Source organism: Salvelinus namaycush, chromosome 42 (genome assembly GCF_016432855.1).
Source record: "Salvelinus namaycush isolate Seneca chromosome 42, SaNama_1.0, whole genome shotgun sequence".
In the NCBI taxonomy this organism is placed as follows: domain Eukaryota; kingdom Metazoa; phylum Chordata; class Actinopteri; order Salmoniformes; family Salmonidae; genus Salvelinus; species Salvelinus namaycush.
The window spans coordinates 11,421,125-11,441,265 of record NC_052348.1 but is presented as its reverse complement, the minus strand read 5'-3'; the positions used below and the strand labels follow the sequence as shown (position 1 = coordinate 11,441,265).

Sequence of the window (20,141 nt, the reverse complement as noted above, 5' to 3'; positions counted from 1 at the left end):
AGGAGACCTAGGGCTAAATCTGAAACCAGGATATTGAGAAGCCTGTGTGTTTCCTTCTATAGCACTGAGGTAAAAAATAAACACACAATACTTGAATCATGACCAATTTCATCAAATCATCAAGTTAAACTGTCATTATAATGTCGGAAAACTAAGCATAAGCTTTCAAATGCGAAAACACAAGGAGCATGGTTAGAACCTATTTCCCGTTTGAGTTGATTTATTACGTTTATTTAGACAGGGACAATGTGCAACATATAGTCTCAGAGCACTGAGAAGTTGTACCAGATTTAGCTAAGCGCTAATTTACAACTGTAGTCCCGACTACATGATGGCAATGATGTTCCATTGCCAATATCATGCTATGGGAAAATGTATTCACTGCCAACATTCAGCCTACAGCGACTTTCTTTGCCACTGAGTCTTACTCTGCTAAGTCAATTAAGGAGCCCAGGCAGAAAGCAGGCATTTGTCAAGGACATCTGAACAGTCTTGTGTTTGTTTCTGATGGAGGAAACCATCTGTAAAGACACGATCCACTCCCAAGTATTAATTGTGATGCGGTTGTAAAGACGGCCAGTAAATCTACAGTCTGTCTTGATGTAGGACGCAGGCCTAGCCACCGACAAGACAGCCAAGCATAGGGCTAGGGCGGGGTGAGCTTAGCCTGGCATCGGAACTGAAGGGAAGTGAAACAAAATACATAGCAAGTTCAGTTAGGACACCAGGCTAGGGGTGCGCTGCATTGAGCCATGGGAATTCCCAGATTGGCCTAGGGACTTTAAAATTGAGAAAAGTGAGAGTGCATTTAAAAACTCCACAAACCCCTGGCCGCAAAATCATTATCCACGTGTGTCACTGGGCCTGATGTGATCCAGCGTTTTCCCACTTTCTAGGAGTGGTTTGCGGACAGCGGATCTGGGGAATAAGCATTGATTCCAACCTTTCCATTTACAAAGTAGTGACTTGTTAGTGGATTATTCAATTATCTAATTACCATCGTCGTTCTATATCAAGCAGGATCTGGGTCCTTCATTAAAATCTCTGCCTTTTTCCTTGATTATTCATCTCTTCCCAACTAATTCATGGGGATCAAAGTATGTATGTTTCAGGATCATTTTGCCCTCATTGATCCTGCTGTAGGCCTACCTCACAAATCGCTGACACACTGGGAGAAAGGACAACGTTCTGTTCCTGGGGCGGGACAATGGCGACTGGCCAGGCAGAGGAGTTCTGGGGAATAATTAGGCATGATTATGTATCAAACTATGCTATATGTGACTGGAGTCCCCTTTTAAGACGAGCCTAAATGTCAACAAGTACAAGCTTCAAAAAACACGAATACCGGTAGGCAAATCTTACTACAATCTAGCTAACGGGACTCCCTAAAATCTTGGGGGGGAAATTAATTTTTTCCCCTAACATTAACCTTATTCTCCTAACCTGCTGCGTACGTTCACCTAACCTGCAACTAAAAAGTTGTAGCCGTATCGAAGTGGCGTGTTTTCAGGGAATCTCTCTGGCGAACAGTAACCGCTCCAATGACATTGTACAGAGAGACCCAATAGGAGCCAGTGAAGGATGATTCTCTCCACTCCATCTGACCAGGCTTGCAGTGTCCATTTCCTCTAACTAGACTGTCCTCTAGTGGGGAAAGACGGTACAATGCCTTCCCCTCCACTACAGCATGAGAAACACAGGTACTACCTCCTCTATTCTCAACAGAAAAGTGTCTGATTTAGGCCCACTGACTGTATGACGTCCTCAGCAACAATAAACCAAAATGCCTAGGCCGAGTAACCCACAGGCCTACAAGTGGCTATCCTCTTCTATTTTCAACAGAGAGGAATGTCACATTTGGGCCAAGTCCACTGACTGCCTGCATGACATGCTGAACAACAACAATGTTCTGGGTGGACAGGGTGGGCCCTCCAAGAGTGAACGATGCCTGTGAAGCCACAGCTTCCTGCTGCCCCAGGAACAGAACAGTGCAGGGTGGTTTCCTGTTTTCGTCCGGAGCTTCCGAAGCATGAATGACTGGGTTGAATCGTGTGACTGTGACCTTTTTTCTCTGACGAGGGAACGTACACACAGCGCCACCTACAAACAGCTCCACCCTACTACCCAGCTCTCACAGTAACAGCAAAGAACACGCCGCAGCAAACTGAGTGTGTGATTGAGTCATTCCACCCCTGTTCCCCACAATAGAGAAGCAACATCTTAGAGCAGAAACAAAATGGCCAGCAGGTTTTACTCCAGTGCCATTTAAACACATTACCCTCACGTGGTATTGTAGTCAGGATCCCAGTATAACCTAAGATGTGGGCCTACGGGAAACTGTAAGGCATTTATAGTCTGGTGGGCCAATACATCATCAAGAGAGGAGACGGTTCTCTCAACATTTTATAGTATTTCTTACAGTCCAGTCCACATTTCTTCCCACTGCATGGATCCACTCACGATAAACTTTTCCAACGTTAAACAAAAAAAGCGCAGCGGATTCAATACCCACCGAGCAGCCCTTTCATTACGCCCAAATGTAAGCTGACAGCGTGACGCGGCCATTCCAAGTTGTTTAAAGCCTCGCCACTAACAGAGAGTGCATCTGCAGCTAGTTTTACTATCCGACCCTGTTAGCAATTGCTTAAAGCCGTAGAGTGCAACTGAAATGGCCCTACGGGCCCTGATCAAATGTGTTGCACTACATCGAGAATATGGTGCAATTTCAGATGCAGCCTTAGTATATCAGCAGCCATTTCTACTGTCCATTGCTGTCCTGTGTCATCAATTGTTCGCTGGCCATTTTCTTCCCCTGGCTGCTGGGCTGGCGAAAGGAAAGGGCCTTTAAATTATTTACATGGGATGTGTGTGGGTTGTGGGCGCTGGGGGACTGATTAAGGAGTGACACAAAGGTTGACTGGTTGAATCCCAGACTGCTGCTCTGCTGTTGTGGAAAGTGCCTCGCTTTCACCTCAGGATATGACAAATCCACGGTCTACTTGTCTTCTCCCTGTGCTCCGGCTGTACTTGTGAAGAAATGCTCACCTCTTCCAGGAAATGATCCCACATTTCCCCTACACCACTGCTTCACACCTCTTCTAAGTAAACAACACAGGCTGAAATTCCAACTACGTTCTGTCTCTTCGGGTGAATGAAGACACCTAGCTCATCCTTTAAAAAGAAAACAATAATCTGATCTTTTTTTTCTTTTTTCAGAGGAATGAAGTCCAGTACCTCCCTGTACCTTGAGGAGGAGATGAAAGCGACAGCGCCTGTTGTCACGGGCACAGCAGTTCCCGTGGATATTACCTAATTATTATATCAAACATGGGGAGGTAACCAAGCTGGTGCTTACCGTCTACAGACTGTAATTAAGTTACTTCCTTCAGGAGAGAGAGAGGCACCAACAGCCCTGCTGCCGGGACTCTGCAGCAAAAGGTTTCTCTTAATAAAAACACAGACGGGCTGTGTGAGAACCAGAGGGAGTAGGCGGTGCCACCAAACACACACAGTGTGAGAGTGACAAACACTACAGCACACACACACACACACACACACACACACACAGTGTATTTTGATCATTGAAATAAGCAAGTGATGACTGATAGCTGACATGACATCCATTCATTGTAGCCTACACTGTCCTAATATTGATGGCAAGGTGAAAAGCCTTACACGCAAACCTCACCGGCCACGTGGATGTTTGAAATACAACAAAAACAAAAAAAACTTTCGTTGGAGTAGAAAAACACACCATTTTGTATGACGACTCGGGCTCAAAAATTCTACAAACATTACACTAAAAACAATGACCATATGCATGTCAGAAAATAACAACCCAACGTTCATCTCCCAGGACAAACTAGCCAGCAACAGCTAGCTTAGCTAAATGTCCATGAACGTTTCATGCGTTTCAACCTGCCACCAAATGAATATAGTTGGTTTTGATATTTTAACCTGCGTGTCATGATCGCCTCTGGTGTGGACGGCCAAAATCAACTACACGTAGCCACTGTAGTCAGCATGTTATTCAAACAACCCAACTTGCACCCTAACATAGCATACTACTATTGCAAATGTTCTTTAAAAAAGTGCGCACCTCTAACTCACCTCACCTGCTTCGACTCAGTTTCTCACCAGTGAGCCCAGACATAGCAACCTCAGCTTGGGTTGAGATAACAGCCATCTAGCATCCAGAGGAAACTGCATTGGAAAAATGAAGTCTGTGCTCCCCCAGGATTCCAATCCAAACCTACCCATTATTAACACCCCCAGGTATGGTGTCACATTAGAAAACCGTCAGAAAGCATAGTTTTAGAAGGCAATATAGCCTAAAGAGGTGACTGACTGGCTGGGGTTAGCAGTCAGGACCATCCCTTTAAATATTCAACAGTTAGCAGAGAGAGTATGAGGCTCATTGTATGCTATCCAATCGCTTTACCTTTAATTCACAAAAGCATGCCAGCAATGAATTATTCAGGGTCTAGGCTGGCTGCACTTTCGTCTGTAAGGAGGAAGTGTTCCCCACAGCACACACACATACAGTGGACAGATACACGCATACTAAGAGGTGAACCCATTCTGCATGAATTCACATATTTGCTATTTCATTAATCCTAAGTGGCTGGGAGATGCCGATATGAGAATCCACCTTCAAACTGGGGAATACACATCAGGAAAACAAAGACGGTGAACGCCTACTTCAAATTAAAGTTTTTACCAAAACAATTGTGCATGCATGTGCATTGCTTCTATGCGCCTTTGCCCCAACAGTGTGACAGACACACACATTACTCCTCATTAGTGATCAACTCATCCCCTCGAGGTTCCCTCCCTATTTGCCCACAGATGAGCCTGAGCAACACCGACAGCGACGCTTCAAAGTTTATAAACCTCCTGTTTCTTCATTGGTAGTTGTAAAAAAAAAAAAAACTCCCCTGACGCAGAAGTGTGAATGTGAGGCTTCCTGCCTCTATCACTGAGAACAATGAGAAGGGCTGGGAGGGTGGATCTCACTCCACTCCCCTGTTCATCCCCTCTCTAACCCTCCTGCTCTCTCCCTCCCTCCCTTCTGCTCCCTCCGTATAATTTCTCTCCCTCTTTCGACATTGTTCCCTTCCCTTTCATTCCGGAGGAGCGACACACGGCTAACGCTTCCTGAGGAGAGATATGGTACAATAAACGTCTCTCCAAATGGTTCAGGGGGAGCCTGCCAGAGGATGCTGTTATACAATGAACTGCCTACTCTGGTAGTCAAAGGGATCCTTCGGGATTTTGGCTATGAGCCCCTTTATCTACTTTCTCAGAGTCGGATGAACTCGTAGATAACATTTATGTCTCTGCGAGCGGTTTGAAGGAAGTTGCTAAGTAGCGTAATTGCTAACTAGCATTAGCACAATGACTGGAAGTGTAGTTAATACTTAAGTCTAAGACTGCTAGCTAGCAGATACCCATAGACTTCCAGTCATTGCACTGACGCTAGTTAGCAACTTCCTACAAGCTGCTCGCAAAGACATAAAAACGGTATCCATGAATTCATCAGACCCTGGATAAGCATTGCCAAAATCTTGAAGTATCACTCTAAATTCATTGTCAGAGCAGGTCTAAGAGCAGGACCCAACTCTCACAACTAATGTTCAAACTTGGTAGGCTCATTTTGACGTTACAGGCTAGGCTAGCCTTTTGGTGTTAGCTTTCAGTATAGTGTATAGGTTAACTGTTCCTGGAGATATGTCGCAATGTGAAAAGTAGTCAAATGTTGGAGTGACTCGTCATATTAGGTTAAATATTGTTTGATATCCCTATACGGAAGTTATGAGAACAAAGGTATAGGTTAGTGTTGATTTTATTCTCTCAACTAGAGACGAAGCATAACAGAAGCAGTCCTCAGTAACATAAAGAGTCTGTAATAACGTATCAGGAGATCTCTCTACTGGAGGTAAATCACGAGGCGCTGTCGAGTGGGCTCACAGTTGAAAGCCGAATGAAGTCGTGGTAAAATGGCCACACAGTGGAAAAACGGTCATGAATACTAAGATACTGAAAAGACAGAAGGAGGGAGGGATAAATCACAGCCTAAAATGGGGGAAAGCTTAATTGAGCATTAAGCCTCCACCGAGAAGTCAATGAAGGAGAAAGAAAGGATTTTAATTAGCTAGCTATTAAATATGTCTGGTTTCCTGTAGCCTCAACCCAAAAGAAACACACACACGCCTCTACAGCCCCCCCGCCTACAGCCCCCCCCATTCCCATGGGAGCGTAAGTGAAGCAGTTAAGATACTCCTTGTCAGCCCCACACAGTACACATACACACTTAACATCTGTACTGTGCATAAAGGTATGCAGCTGGTGATCATGGAAAAATCCACCACCCCCACCCTCCCTCCCCAATCCCCAGGGAGAGGAAGTGAAGCGGTTACTCACGATTCTCTCGGTCAGGCCACACTGGGGGTTGCTCTCCTCTCCCGGCCTGGCCCCTCTCTGTTAGGGCTGTCAGTGGAGGCTGAGTAGAGAGAAGGGGATGTCAGTGCATCATGTGTTAAGCAATCTCAGAGGTCATCACAGAGTCAACATGCCACAGGACTGTCTGGGGGGGAGGAGGGGGGGGAACATAATGATCTCCCTCAGGGCTCCAGGGGTCTCTCAGTTCCATGTGTTTTGGTCTCATCCTGGTATCTCAGTTTATCCCCCTGAAACCCAGACCCCCATAACAGATACAGCACACCTCCACTCTCCCACAGACGGGCCCAGTTAGTCACAACATAGACGCACACAGGGCGATAACACAAAGGAAACAAATGCACAAAGACGCAATTAAGTCACACACTGGGGGACTTACATAGAGATAGACAGAGAGCTATGCAAAGAAATACAGAGTTCTATGTAGCAGGAAACGGGCAATCCAGGATCTATGACGTATAGGTTAACATTCCCATGTTAAGGTGAGGCCTTACAGTTCGAATACATAACATGACCCGACTACACCCTAATAAAATCACCACTTTAGTTCTACAGTAGCTATACGAAGTAACAGGGGTGCGTCAGAAATGGCACCCTATTCCCCATCAAGACAGCCAGGGTGTTTCTTGATCTTTCTGACACAGAAGGTGTGGGGAATTCCTCACAGGAGAAAGCTACAGAATAAAACAACAACAGGTAGAATTGAAGTCAAAAACCCAGGCAGGAGCAGACCGGCTGAATACACCGGTGTCAACATGCAACAGTGCGTCACCACTGCACCTGTGAGGCAGATTGATTTACCCGCTGATAGTGGCTCATTAACATTTAGTAATCAGCCATTCATTCACAAGGGGCAGCTGCACACTTAGGGCCTAGGCCCTACAGGCTAGGTAACATTGTGCAGCAGGAAAGCAAAGGAGAGCAGCATTAGGCTATAGAGTGTGCTGGTCTTCCCTTGTCTTATCTGCAGTATATGGTGACCCAGCAACTGGGTTTGGTAAGTCTGGGATGTGCATGTCATGTCACTCGTGTATGTTCCCTTTTCATACTGTATTCGGTTGCCATAATCAACCAGGCAAAACCTCCTGAAACCAGTACTGGCGGACGGTTGTTGGGCATAAAAACCCTTATGCTACGGAAACATTGACGACAGGCTCAACAAGGCAACTCTCTCGGAGAAGAGCTCTCTTCCCGTAGAGTGCGGAGACGAGGGCCTTGCTGTTACCCGTCGGAAGCAGGCTGACAGTTGCTGTTGGACAGCCACTTTGATGCACCCCCTCAGGTTCTCTGAGCCTCTCTAACCCCACTGGTGACCCGAACCCAGTCCTTATGGTAAAGTGTTTAACTTTCCTCCCAGCTGAAAGAGACGACAGGAACGCGAGCTGGGTCGGGCTACTCCGATTTGGTTCTCTGGTGAAGTTAGTTTCTTCATGGACCAATTTGGAGAGCTCTTCTTTGGCCTGACAGGGGGGGGGGGGGGGGTTGAGACAGACAAAAAAAGGTGCAGTTTGATATGGGAAGCGGTCGGAGCTCAAGTCGGGCAAAAGTCAACGTGTAACTCGAGTAGCCACTGGGGATCTTTTGGCAAGGCAGACCAGTTGTACGAGGCACAGTTATCGGCTTCCAACTCCCATCGGTTTCTACCTCTGAGCGGCTGCCAGTGCCTAGAAAATAACCCCTAGATATGACAGGCCATCACAACAGCACTAGGAACATGGACAGTGCCAAGGGAACAGGCCAGGGCTTGCTGTTGGCTAACTGGGTGTTGACACCAGACAGAGCCGGACATGAGTCCTGGGAAAGTCATTGAGAATACTAATACTACTAATTGGTCTATTGACCAATCAGATCTTTTTACATCAAGATAGCAGTTTGTTTACGACTCTCAGGAACCTATGGAATTATATGAGAGGAGAGAGAGGGAAGTCCAGGTTAGTTTGTAGCTCCATTATGTAACTTGGCAGCACAGCAGCTGGGAGATGTTTACAGATTCTGGTGAGAGGTTCCAGACACACACACACACCGAGACTGAGAGACAGAGACAGCACAAGAGATAGAGAGCACTACAGAGAGACCAATACAGAGAGACCGAGAGAGAGAGAGAGAGACCGAGAGAGAGAGAGAGAGACCGAGAGAGAGAGAGAGAGACCGAGAGAGAGAGAGAGACCGAGAGAGAGACCGAGAGAGAGAGAGAGAGAGACCGAGAGAGAGACCGAGACAGACAGACAGACAGACAGACAGACAGACAGACAGAGACAGACAGACAGAGACAGACAGAGACAGACAGAGACAGACAGACAGAGACAGACAGACAGAGACAGACAGACAGAGACAGACAGACAGACAGACAGAGACAGACAGACAGACAGACAGAGACAGACAGACAGAGACACAGAGAGAGAGACAGACAGAGACAGAGAGAGAGAGAGAGAGAGAGAGAGAGAGAGAGAGACAGACAGACAGATACCGAGAGAGAGAGACGGAGAGAGATACCGAGAGACAGACAGACAGGAGAGACAGACAGAGGGAGCACGAGAGCGGGAACACGAGAGCGGGAGCCCCCGAGGGAGCGCGAGAGCGAGAGCCCCCGAGGGAGCGCGAGAGCGAGAGCCCCCGAGGGAGCGCGAGAGCGAGAGCCCCCGAGGGAGCGCGAGAGCGAGAGCCCCCGAGGGAGCGCGAGAGCGAGAGCCCCCGAGGGAGCGCGAGAGCGAGAGCCCCCGAGGGAGCGCGAGAGCGGGAGCCCCCGAGGGAGCGCGAGAGCGGGAGCCCCCGAGGGAGCGCGAGAGCGGGAGCCCCCGAGGGAGCGCGAGAGCGGGAGCCCCCGAGGGAGCGCGAGAGCGGGAGCCCCCGAGGGAGCGCGAGAGCGGGAGCCCCCGAGGGAGCACGAGAGCGGGAGCCCCCGAGGGAGCACGAGAGCGGGAGCCCCCGAGGGAGCACGAGAGCGGGAGCCCCTGAGGGAGCACGGGAGCACGAACACCCGTGGGAGCACGAGAGCAGGAGCACCCGAGGAAGCACGAGAGAGATGGGAGCACGAGAGAGACCAAGAGAGAGAGTGCGAGAACAAGACCATCATCATACCACCCAGCAGTGGAACAGAAAGTCTGTTCATCTCATCTCTATGTTGAGCCCAGAGGCCAAATAAACTTGAGCTGCTGATAGTAAGAGAATGAGCAAATCCATCTTATTTCACAGGTTTCCATAAGTTTGACCTTTCCCAGCATTCCTTTCCTTTTTTCAGATAACCGTTTGTAGTCAAACCGGCGACAACTAGAACCATTTCCATTTTCTTTTTATAGAAATAAAATACATTGCTCCAAAGTTCAGAGTGCAACATACCAGGACCACCGTCTACAAAACAAAATATTGCAATCCATCCAAAGAAAACATTGAATATATCGGGGTCAAATATGTATTGTTGGACATGAAGAGAAAAAAGATTCCCAGACAGTGCCAAGATCTGAGAACAGAACAAGTTAATCTACAGCCTTCCGTTGACGTCAGCTGCTCGCCAGGCCAGACGTTAATATTTATATTACAAAACAGAGTGTTGGCGGGGGTGACTGCTGTTCACCGTCAGTTTGGTCTGACTCTAATCGTGCTGTTAAAGTGAGCACAAAAAGAGTGCTGTCGGAAAAACACTGAACAATAGGTAAAGAGGTACAATGGTTGCAGGACCATCGGACGAGTCGGCCCTCGTTCTTCAATGACAACATGTGGTCTTATAGACAGCCACAGGCATCACAAAATACATCACGAAAGTCTATTGAGAGTCCCTGTATACTGGTTCTATTGAATCCCTATTGATTTGTTCTCGCATAAAAAAAATCTGTCATTGAACGAAGCTGAAGCATGTCTCCTCAGCAGGAGGGAAGCATGCTGTGTTGAGTCGTTGGGTAATTTCAGAAGCTGATTCAAAGCAGAGCGCAGCATGTATCAAATCAAAGTCACTTTGATTCAGAATGGCAACAACAAGTACGTACAGACACACATTCAGAGTGACCCACTTACAGAGAGCCAGTGGAATCGAAGAGGAGATGCATGCTTCCACATTTCCTTGTTATGGTCGCAGTTGGCCAGAGAGAAGCACTAGGACAAAGTGCACTGCGTGAAAGGTTGTACGTTCCAAAATAGAGAAAAGTTATCTTCCCTTCTCAACAGGCCTGTAACACATGCTGCCAAGCTTTGCGTTCCGTAAACCAACAGGCTGACATCGTGACCACAATATCAGGTGGATAACAAGGAGTACTTTCTAGGAACAGCTCAGAGGTTCCCAGAAACCTCCCAGAGTGTGTGTGTCTCTCAACACAGTACAGAGGTGGTGGACTCCTGTCCAGGTCAGCTGTAGTCTGTAAAATTGAAAGACTGCCAACAGAAGACTTGCAATGAGTTCTAGAATCTTGGTCCGTTGTCAAGACATTCTGGTAAACCCTGGGTGAGAAGCATTAGGGTGTAGAACGACATAACCAGAGATGAACACAACATTCTCTTACCCAAGAAGTTTTTCCAAATGGAGGCCTATCCTATTAACCTGTTTAACAACACTAATTCAACAACATTCACTTGCCTCATGCGATTGTGTGTGTCCTCAAAACGCAGATGAACGAACAACCCGTGCTTGCCTTAGGTCTTCAAAATGGATGAATTCACTTATTTAATTAAAGTCATTTAACCTCGCAGTCAAATCAGCCTGGCTACATCTCATTAACCCACATTGGTGTACAGTTGAGTACTGTACATCTTAGAAGAGCATTACTCACTTCAGACCTCAAGAGAAGCCTGGCAGGCTATAAGCTAAGGGAGAGGAGACCAGGAGACCACTGCAGCTAAAGCAGCTCGATGGGATACTTCGTTCACAGGGACTCCGTCTATGGTCATAATGAACTTCAACCGGGTCATAATGAACTTCAACCTGGTCGTGTACTGTGATCATTTCACACTACGAAGGCAAACCGAGCCATATTGGGCTGGCCTGGTTACCACATCCACCATAGCTGAACAATGTGAACAGTAAACATCAGAGGCAGCATAGTATGAGTCACCCAATAATGTGAAATCAGACAAACGCCTAACTGGAGCCCAGGAAGACCTCACTTATTAACTCACCGCCCGTGTAACAGGTGTTTAGTCTGGAGGCCAATCACCCAGCAGTATCCAACCCCAGCCTGGGCTCTGGCTAATCCAGGTGAGACTGTAGAGGAGCTGAAGTATGACCAGACACACACTGTCATCCAGATGGAGGACACCTGGCCAGGGCACATGCTTAGAGCTGCTCAGGCACACACACACAGGGAGGTGAAACAGATGGGCCAAGACTAGGGATGTATGTATGTCTGCATGGACAAAGCCATTGATCACGTGACACCACTCATTCCCATGTGAAGACTCAATAGCGCATTGAAGCCAAGTGAAGTCTTAAGATGGCGTCTGATGGAGACATAACATGCGCTGTTAGAACTACTCCAGGAAGTGACGTTGCAGGCTAGCTCAGTGCTGCCCCCTCTCGAGTAACTCAAGTTGAAGGCCGACCGGAGTACTGCAGGCTGCCATTAGCAACTAAATTATCATTATAACTTCTGTGTGCGATTTTAAAATAAACAGTTCAAGGACATAAATTTGGTTTATTAGAAGCAATTATTGCTACCATGATTGTGTAAATACATCATTTTTTAGAAGACAAAGATTTTTTTGTCTTCTACACCTGCATTGCTTGCCGTTTGGGGTTTTAGGCTGGGTTTCTGTACAGCACTTCGAGATATTAGCTGATGTACGAAGGGCTATATAAAATAAACTTGATTTGATTAGATTTTTCATTCACCCTAATGAGGAATCCTGTTTTCTGCTAACAATGCGTGCAGTACCGTGGTCGGCCTTGAACCTCCGGGGCAGTCGTTTTCCCCTAGCTGGTACAATTACCATATAAAATCGACGGTTATGGATGAAATTAAATATTGTTTATTAAAAAAATTATGTAACACAATATTTGGTTTGTGGAATGAACAGCTGACTGAAGACTGGATAGCCGGGCATTCGTGTGTCAATATGTATTTTTTGTAATGTCAGTTGAATCAACAAATCCCAGCACATAGATGGGTACACTTCCTGCTTTGCTCCTTGCCAGTCCACCCACCCATTATGCCATCACTGACTTGAATGGGGACACCTGTTCCGTTCATTCTATTTCTATGGCAGCACATGCAGTCAGGAGCAGAGGAGAGGAGAAAATGTGCGCCCACATCAAAATGTTTTAATAAATTGCTATTCGAACGGTTATTGCGGTTACTGCGGTCACGTTGCTGGCAAATTAACGTCATTCAAAATTTCATGATAGTCACAGCCCTAGTCAATACACAGGTAGCACCTGATTTCGACGCCGTTACCTTGTCCAGTGACCTTGGCCAGCACAACAAACAGGCATTATAGCTGGACTGGACAGAAGGTAGTAGAGGGAATGAACCAAGAGAAACTTCGAATCCCAGACAGAGTTTATACAAAGTCCTTTGTTAAATGAAGACCGTGTATAAAGGGAAGGAGGATGCATTAAGGACCTGATGGATAAAAACATGACATGGGTTACACTAGGCATCCTTATATCAATCACACCAGTATGCAAACTGTCCAACGCAGCTGTTGAACAGTTTGAAACGAGCGGTTATTGGCAGAGAGGTTTGTAACTCTTTCTTAATGGTATACGACCATATGTTGACGTCACCAGGAAGGCCAAAAAATGTTCTCCACCAAAACAGGCTGAAATTTCAGGTCTTCTCAAATAAATCGTACACTGAAAAGGGCTTTATCATTTTCACGGTACTATTCCAACCTTCCTGTGAATGAATGAAGTGTGTGTATGTGTTTGGACACACCTACTCATTCAAGCATTTATTTTAACTATTTTCTACATTGCAGAATAATAATGAAGACATCAAAACTCTGAAATAACACACATGGAATCATGTAGTAACAAAAAAATAAATAATAATAAATAAATAAATTGTTAAACATTTCAAAATAGGTTTTAAATTTGAGATTAGTAGCCACTCTTTGCCTTGATGACAGCTTTGCACACTCTTGGCATTCACTCAACCAGCTTGATGAGGTAGTCACCTGGAACGCATTTCAATTAACATTTCAAAGTTAATTTGTGGAATTTCTTTCCTTCTTAATGCATTTGAGCCAAATCAGTTGTGTTGTAACAAGGTATTAAGAAGATGGCTTTTTACCAAATAGGGCTAAGTCCATATTATGGCATTTACAGCTCAAATAAGCAAAGAGAAACAACAGTTCATCATTACTTTAAGACATGAAGTTCAGTCAATCCGGACAATGTAAAGAACTTTGAAAGTTTCCTCAAGTGCAGTCGCAAAAACCATCAAGTACTATGATGAAACTAGCTCTCGTGAGGACCGCCACAGGAAAGGAAGACCCAGAGTTACCTCTGCTGCAGAGGACAAGTTCATTAGAGTTACCAGCCTCAGAAATTGCAGCCCAAATAAATGCTTCTGAGTTTAAGTAACAGACACATCTCAACATCAACTGTTCAGAGACTGCGTGAATCAGGCCTTCATGGTCGAATTGCTGCAAAGGACCACTACTAAGGGTCACCAATAAGAAGAAGATACTTGCTTGGACCAAGAAGCATGAGCAATGGACAATAGACAAGTGGAAATATGTCCTTTGGTCTGATGAGTCCAAATTTGAGATTTTTGATTCCAACCGCAGTGTTATGCGAGACGCAGAGTAGGTGAATGGATGATCTCCGCATGTGTGGTTCTCACTGTGAACCATGGAGGAGGAAGTGTGCTGGTGCTTTGCTGGTGACACTGTCAGTGACTTATTTAGAATTCAAGGCACAATTAACCAGCATGGCTACCACAGCATACGCCATCCCATCTGGTTTGGGCTTAATGGCACTATAATTTGTTTTTCAACCGGACAATGACCCAAAACACACCTCCAAGCTGTGTACGGGCTATTTGACCAAGAAGGAGAGTGATGGAGTGCTGCATCAGATGACATGGCCTCCACAATCACCCGACTTCAACCCAATTGAGATGGTTTGGGATGAGTTGGACCGCAGAGTGAAGGAAAAGCAGCCAACATGTGCTATTATTTTATTTAACTAGGCAAGTCAGTTAAGAACAAATTCTTATTTACAATGATGGCCTAAACCGGCCAAACCCGGACGACGCTGGGCCAATTGTGTGCTGCCCTATGGGACTCCTAATCACGAGCGGTTGTGAAACAGCCTGGATTTGAACCAGGGTGACGCCTCTAGCACCGAGATGCAGTGCCTTAGACCGCTGCGCCACTCGGGAGCCCTCCGAGTAAAATGCATTCCAGGTGCAGCTGGTTGCGAGAATGCCATGAGTGTGCAAAGCTGTCATCAAGGCAAAGGGTGGCTATTTGAAGAATCTCAAATATATTTTGATTTGTTTAACACTTTTTTGGTTACTACATGACTCCATATGTGTAATTTCATAGTTTCGATGTCTTCACTATTATTATACATTGTAGAAAATAGTTCAAATAAAGAAAAACCCTTGAATGAGTAGGTGTCCAAAATGACTGCACTGGGCCTTTAATGTTCTTTGTTTGTGTTATTAACAGGTGGTTGGTGACAGGCTTTCTTTGAACACCTGATGTGACAGGCCAATCAGCTTCACAGTCCTATGAAGCGCTAGATTGTTCTCAGTGGAGGAACAGGAAATAAGTTACGACATGACCCAGAATATCCAGCACACATTATCAACCATACAACGAGGCTAGTTTAGGGATAATCCAAAGAAAATAAGCTACTGGGAACTACAGTAAATCTGTATGTTGATGCAAGGCACGTAATCTACATCAGAAAACACACACTCTCAATCTCGGGGGCTTGCGGTCATTCTCAGAGAGTAAAGCAACATCCATCACTATACATGGGTGGAAGATGCCATAGCAACAAACTAACACGCTCTCCTTACAAGGACCATGCTACAGTTTCTCCTCTGCCACCCACACCATGAGGGAAGCGATTGCCTCAGCAGGGCCATAAGAGTCGACACACTTCAAATCAACAGCGCCAGGTCTCTCGAGTGGCAAACAGGCGGATCTACGCACCTCCGCACTAAAGAAGAAGAGAAAACTACATCATGCACACAAACACAGGCCTATGCAATACGTGAACAAACATCCTACTTCAGAAAAATGCCTCAAGGCTGCCAAGACAGATGTACTGTAATGTCTGTAACGCAGACCACAACGTCTGTGATTTGATGTGTGTATAATTCCCAGACCGTTTCCAGATGTGCTAGACTGAACCTAGCCAGGGCCTGTATTCACAAAGCGTCTCAGAGTACGAGTGCTGCTGGTCTAGGGCCTAGATTTTGACTAATGAATAAAACCGAGGGACCTGATCCTAGATCAGATGCTTTGTGAATACGGGCCCAGCCCTTGTGCTGCTCCTTGAATTAGTTTTTTAATGCATGGTAACTGGACTGATGTCTGTGTTTACGAAACAAGTCTAGGCCCCAAGGAGGGCCACGGGACAAGGAGGAATCTCCACTTACAAAACAAACTATTCCTACACGTCTATCAACAGTGAACCACCTTGACCTTCGGGGGAAAGTAGACATCGCAAACAATGTATGAGCATGTACAGGATGGCGTTCGGTTTGGTTCAAAGGGAGTGTATTTTTGTTACAAGCCCTTAACGTACCATGATATGTGCAAGTAGACATTTCACGGTAAACATACACCTGTAGACATACACCTGTTGTATTCGGCACGTGACAAATAAGATGTGATTTATTTACCTAACTTTTATTTGAGCCGGTATGGAGGACAATGTTTTCTGAGCTCTGACTCTTCTACCATAACAGTGTAGGCTTAGTGGCGTAAGATCCCTTGTCATGTCCTCATAACAGAGAGTTCCCTGTAAGGGCATGATCTTTGGGAGGTCTGGTATTTCTCCAGGCAGGGCAGACGTGTTCTCACAGCTGTAGGCTATTTACTGAAAACACACAGCAATAAAGGTAAAAGAGCAGGTAGGTGAGAGCCTAACCACTGAATAATAAGCAAGGTCTTGTCAGGTCACATCAGACATGACCTAGCTGCGTGCACTAGACCTGGGTTCACATACTATTTGAAATCATTTAAAATACTGCACCCGTGCTTGACTGAGCTTGCCTGTTCCAAAGGAACCAACGGTCGAAGTGCAAACGCCACCCACCTGGCACTCCAGCAAACACTCAAAGTATTTGAAAGATTTCAAATAGTATTTGAACCCAGGTCTAACTGTGAGAGGTGACGCATTCCGCCGCCGGTCTGTTGTCGTGTTACTCAGGCTTCGTAGCCATGACATAGCAGAAGTCAAGATATTTTCCCTGACTCAAAACCACAGTCTGGAACACGGGGGTGCCAAGCTAAGGGTGTAAGGGGTTATAAAAGCCTTAATGCAAGTGCATTAAAACCATGTATGGAATGCGTGTGTAAAACCTATTAGTCAACAGTGAACAGAAAGGCCACGTGTGACTTAATGTTGACCTTTTCGATATCAGATTATTATTTATTTTTTTAAATCAGTGAGGGTATTAGTTTGGGCAATATACATAATAGTTCAACAGGAACTTCAGTCATTACTTGCCTCTCTTTCAGCTGTATTTTCATAGGGTGAAAATCTTTTCCCCGTTACAATTGGTCTTCTGCTTTAGCTGTATACGCCACTCAAAGTTGGGCAGCAGTGTCATATGGAAAAGAGACCTGCTTCATGGGAGCCTCTCCTAGGGAATGAACATAGTAACTAGGCCTACTACAGCTAGCCTAGTCCAGCTGCAAACACCAGGCAGTAAGGAGAAAGCAAGGACGAGAGACGGTCCTCAAATTACTGCAGGAATGCGGAGGGAATCATTTCCTCTCCAACTCCTCATTCTGTGGCTTTTCACACTGAGCCGTGGGTGAATTCAGACGACCCCCGTGATGCTACCTTTCCTCCAGAGGCGAGGGCCACAGCAGCGGAGGTCTCCACCAGCAAAACACGGATCACATTTCATCCACACAGGGTAATGATAATGAACGCCGGGACGGGCTGCCAAAAGCTTCAGTTACGGAGGAGAAGATTGGCGAGAAGAAGTAATAAAGAGAATGAGTGGGGGAGGGGCGAGGGTGGGAATGAAAGAATGGAATAATACATGTTGAAGAGAGAAACGACCACAAAGACATTCCAACACAACACGCCTTGATACTATCTATTTCAAGACGGGTTTGTTACGGTTCTTCTAGTGCAGGTTTTTCAGGCACCGCCTTACTGCACACGGTTGGGGTCTTTGGCAATGACAACCATCTTTCCTTCCCAGTCAAATGAATAATAGATCTTACTTTGGAATATGTCTTGTGTACATATTGAGGCAAGGCCCGACACTTATGTCGGAAGGAAACTTGGTACGGACTGTCAAAGAACTAGAACATTTTAAATGAAAACGCCAACTTGCTAAGTGAAACAGCAGGTGTTAAAGACCGACTGAACTTCCTGATTTGGCCTCGTTTTGAAGATTGCTCATTAAGAGACGCTAGGCCATGACTCAAGACAAACTGCCGTTGATGTTTGATGTGGGTGTGTTATGTACGCATATCGTACCCTGGCAGGTACTGTTTGTCCCTCCTGAGTCACCGTAGCAACATAGCCACTTCCTCAAAATTGTCACCTCAAAATAGTCCAAAGATAGTCATTTACATTTACATTTAAGTCATTTAGCAGACGCTCTTATCCAGAGCGACTTACAAATTGGTGCATTCACCTTATGATATCCAGTGGAACAACCACTTTACAATAGTGCATCTAACTCTTTTAAGGGGGGGGGGGGGGGGTTAGAAGGATTACTTTATCCTATCCTAGGTATTCCTTAAAGAGGTGGGGTTTCAGGTGTGTCCAAGATAGTCCAAGATGAATCAAGAAAAATGTAATTAATTTAGACATTTTTTGTTGAGGTTTTAGTCATGCAATTTTACATCTAGCTATGGTGTTTGGTGCAGTATTTCTTAAGTAAAAACAGAAACCAGTCGGTGCAATGCATACAGTCTATCAAATCAGGACAGATTCCTGAGAACAATAAGATGTCTACAACTTCATCTGCAAGTTGTCAAACTATTGTAAATAAAGCATAAGCTGCTACAAGCTGTTTATCAGTGCCCAAAATCACTAGCTAGCTAGCCAAGTTACATTTCTGTTTGTCAATTAAGCTAGCTAGTAGTAGCTAGCAGGTACATTTAGCAGCCAGGGCACATTCAGGTTGTCAAGTCCCGTGTGATTTGTTGCCATTCTGTTTAATACAACCTAACTATCTATAACCAGAATGTGAGTGTGTCTGGCAGTGTTTCATAGGGATTCATGCCGTTACAAAACAGGACGGACACAAGATGCTCGCAAATGGGGCGGCAGGTAGCCTAGTGGTTAGAGTGTTGGGCCAGTAACTGAAAGGTTGCAAGATTGAATCCCCGAGCTGACATGGTAAAAACTTGTCGTTCTGCCCCTGAACAAGGCACTGTTCCTAGGCCGTCATTGAAAATAAGAATTTGTCCTTAACTGACTTGTCTAGTTAAATAAAGGTAAAATAAATGTTTAAAAAAATACAAAAATTAGTTTTGGAATATTGACAAGTTGCATTTGGGATTCAAGCGCGCTCTGATCGCCTCAATTCTTATTTTGCCACCCCCCCAAAAAAGTGGCAGACCTGAGTGATTATTTATTTCGCCTTTATTTCGACAGTGAGTCATGCTGTGAACAACGTCTCTTTCACAGATGCACACACATCAACACACACCAATATGTGACCACTATCAAACACATCAGCAAGAGGCCATTTCAACATAACATTGTTTAGTGTTGTCTTACGTAAACAAGTCTGAGGCGCTGTGTAATGGGACAGGTCTGTCTCACTGTCTTTAGGTTCCGGCAGCTCTGATTGGATGGAGCGTGCGCAGTTGATAGAGCGCAATCAGCACAGCTGCTTCTCTCGTGGTAGTGGGCACCTGCGCAAGCGGGCATGATCGTCATCCAACCCAACTCAGTAAGTTGTGAAGAACTCAAAACTCAGTTTTGGACGAGACTGGACTTTATTACCAAAACAATCCTATTTTTACCTTGTAGTCAATTTTGACACTAGAATAAATGTTTGACTAATATCGATGCCACAGAGGCCGGTTAAAACCAAAGAAGTTGTGTAATGCCATCAAGTTGCTCTTTAGCACAGAGTTGATTTACAAACAGAACTGCATCACCAAGAAAGACAGCCCAATGCATCTCAAAGCTCTCTCAGATGAAGTTACTAAACTAGCATCTATGACACACCAGTGTGCTTAAGTAACACCCATGTGACATTCGCTGTAAAGACTGATCTCTTCAATTCTTACAAAGAGGAGCATAGACAATGGGCCTATTGATGGGCCAACATTTGCCAGGCATATGGTTCCTCTTTCTATGTTTTTCTAAGGGCCATGCCCCCCCCGCCAAGGCAGAAAGGAATGGACAGTGGGAGGAGTTTTGAAACAAACCCATTATGGGTCAGGGGAACCTTTGAGTGGCAGGGTTGACAGTATCTGGATAGATTGGTAGTGTAGGGGGATAAAGGAATGTAGAAAGAAGGGTAGGATAGGGAGAGGCCCGAGTGATAGAGGGAGAAAAAGTTAGAAGCAAGAGCTAAACATTTGAA

At 45.5% G+C, this 20,141-nt stretch overlaps 1 protein-coding gene across 2 annotated transcripts in view; it reads right to left on the bottom strand.

Moving 5' to 3' along the window:
- LOC120034920 (F-box/WD repeat-containing protein 7-like) overlaps positions 1-20,141 on the bottom strand; it is a 205,134-nt gene that overhangs the window by 148,479 nt on the left and 36,514 nt on the right. For both annotated transcript variants that reach the window (XM_038981611.1, XM_038981612.1), the window contains exon 2: positions 6,424-6,502. The gene's annotated coding sequence lies outside the window, so the exon portion shown is untranslated. The remainder of the gene's footprint in view (positions 1-6,423; positions 6,503-20,141) is intronic.